This window comes from Penaeus japonicus, unplaced genomic scaffold, assembly GCF_977035675.1.
Source record: "Penaeus japonicus unplaced genomic scaffold, GWHDUDI00000001_assembly GWHDUDI00000012, whole genome shotgun sequence".
NCBI lineage: Eukaryota > Metazoa > Arthropoda > Malacostraca > Decapoda > Penaeidae > Penaeus > Penaeus japonicus.
Window position 1 is genome coordinate 12,609,868 of NW_028234414.1, and position 2,500 is coordinate 12,612,367.

General features: G+C 30.4%; 1 protein-coding gene across 1 annotated transcript in view; it reads left to right on the plus strand.

Moving 5' to 3' along the window:
• LOC122246834 (G protein-coupled receptor GRL101-like) overlaps positions 1–2,500 on the plus strand; it is a 135,205-nt gene that overhangs the window by 65,252 nt on the left and 67,453 nt on the right. The window lies entirely within an intron of this gene.

Below are 2,500 nucleotides of genomic sequence, written 5' to 3' on the forward strand. Positions count from 1 at the left end.
ACCATCATCACCCTCATCATCAAATCAACATCATCATCATCATCCTCATCATAATAATCATCATCATCATCATCGTTATCATAATCGTTATCATAATCATCACCATCATTATTATCATTATCATAATCATTATCAGGATCATCACCATCATCATTATCATTATCAAGATTATAATCATGATCATCACCATCATCATCATCATCATTATCATAATCATTATCAAGATAATCACCTTCATTATCATTATCATTATCATTATCATTATCATTATCATTATCATTATCATTATCATTATCATCATCATCATCATCATCATCATCATCACCATCATTATCATTATCATTATCATTATCATTATCATTATCATTATCATTATCATTATCATTATCATTATCATTATCATTATCATCTATTATCTTTATTCATTAGTAAGAGAAATTCAATCGTTTAGCACAACTTACTTTTATATCTTATCAATTTTACGCATATGTATTTCCATTTAGCGCTCATCTCTAAAATCGTTTCCTTACGGACAGTGAACCTATGTAACAAATATCGAGTACTCTTCTGAATGACATTATTTACAACGTCGTACAGTTGTATCTTTTATTATAGTTCCTAATCATAATCTTGCGAGGGCTCTATCATATCTGCTAATTTTGAATCAAATTAAAATATCATATAAGCATTTTTCTAATCTTTGTTTAATGTTTTATCATGTTAATTTGTTTATCTAAATCTAGCATAATCCCCCCCCCCCTCCTCCCGCCCCCCCCTCTGCCTCTCTCTCTCTCCCTCAACTGCGCTCTCTCTCCTCGGTCTACTTCTCTTTCTCTCTCTAGTCTCTCTATCTCTGCTCTCTCTGACTCTTTCCTCCTTCTCTCTCTCTCTCACTCTCTCTTCTCTCTCTATCTCTCTCTCTCTCTCTCTCTCTCTCTCTCACCCTCTCTCTCTTGTCTCTATCTCTCACCCTTCCTTTAGTCTCTCTCTCTCTCTCTCTCACTCCATCCTCTCCTCTTCTCTCTCCTAGTCTCTATCTAGTCTCTCTCTCTTAGTCTCTCTCTCTCCTCTCTCCTCTCCTCTTCGTCTCTCATCTCTCTCTCTCTCTCTCTCTCGCTCTCGTTCTCTTCTCTCATTCTCTCTCTCTTCCTCCTCTCTCCTCGAATTCTCTCTCAGGTCTCCTCTCTCTCTCTCTCCCACCCTTCTCTCTCTCATCACTCTCTCTTCGTTCTTCCATAGTCTCTCTCACTCTCTCTCGTTCGCCCTTTCTTTCTCTACCTCTCATTTCGAATAATTCCAAAGTGCAAAATAATTAATGTAAAGTTTTAATTGAAGGTTGTTATCACAATGAGCTAATCCTGATGAAACTGAACCATCGGTGCCTTGATTAGAAGTCTTGCATTATAGAATCATTCCTGATAATATGCTAATATGTTAATGTAAACATGGAAAAAAATCATGATAACAGTGATGATAGGGATTATGGTAGTGATATAAAAAATAACGTTAAAAAATAGATAACAATGATGGTATAAGTAATAATAATGATAATCATCATCATCACCATCATCACCCTCATCATCAAATCAACATCATCATCATCATCCTCATCATAATAATCATCATCATCACCATCATTATCATTATCATTATCATTATCATCATCATCACCATTATAACACTGATAGCGATGAAACAATGATAATAGAAAAATACCATTATATTGATTTCATTGTTATTGTTAATAATGATCATCATAATGAAATGATAATCATGATAAACCAATAATAACAATTATGACAATTTTAGTACTAATGAGGATTATTGTAATGATATTGATTATAACAACATAAATGATAGCAGTAATGACCATAGTAATGATAAAAACATTGATAATGAAAAACTGTAATCTTCATTATCTATAAAAGTATAAAACAAACAATGATATTAATTACAAATGGTAAGAGAAGTAACAATGAAAATTATAATGAAAACAATTGTAGTATTAACGATAATGATGGTAATAATAATGATGATATTGAGAAACTTTAAAATGATAACAATGAATAATGATAATAATAATTGATAGTAAAGAGTAGCAGATAATAAATGATTTAATAATATAAACAACAAAAACAATAACAACAACAACAATGATAATAACAATAACATGATAACAATAATGATAACAAAAGTAACTATAATAATGATAAATGATACAATAATAGTAATATTGATCATCAATGAAATGAAATCTGTGATAAACCAATAATAACAATTATGACAATTTTAGTACTAATGAGGATTATTGTAATGATATTGATTATAACAACATAAATGATAGCAGTAATGACCATAGTAATGATAAAAACATTGATAATGAAAAACTGTAATCTTCATTATCTATGATAATGATAACAAACAATGATGATATTACAAATGGTAAGAGAAGTAACAATGAAAATTATAATGAAAACAATTGTAGTATTAACGATAATGA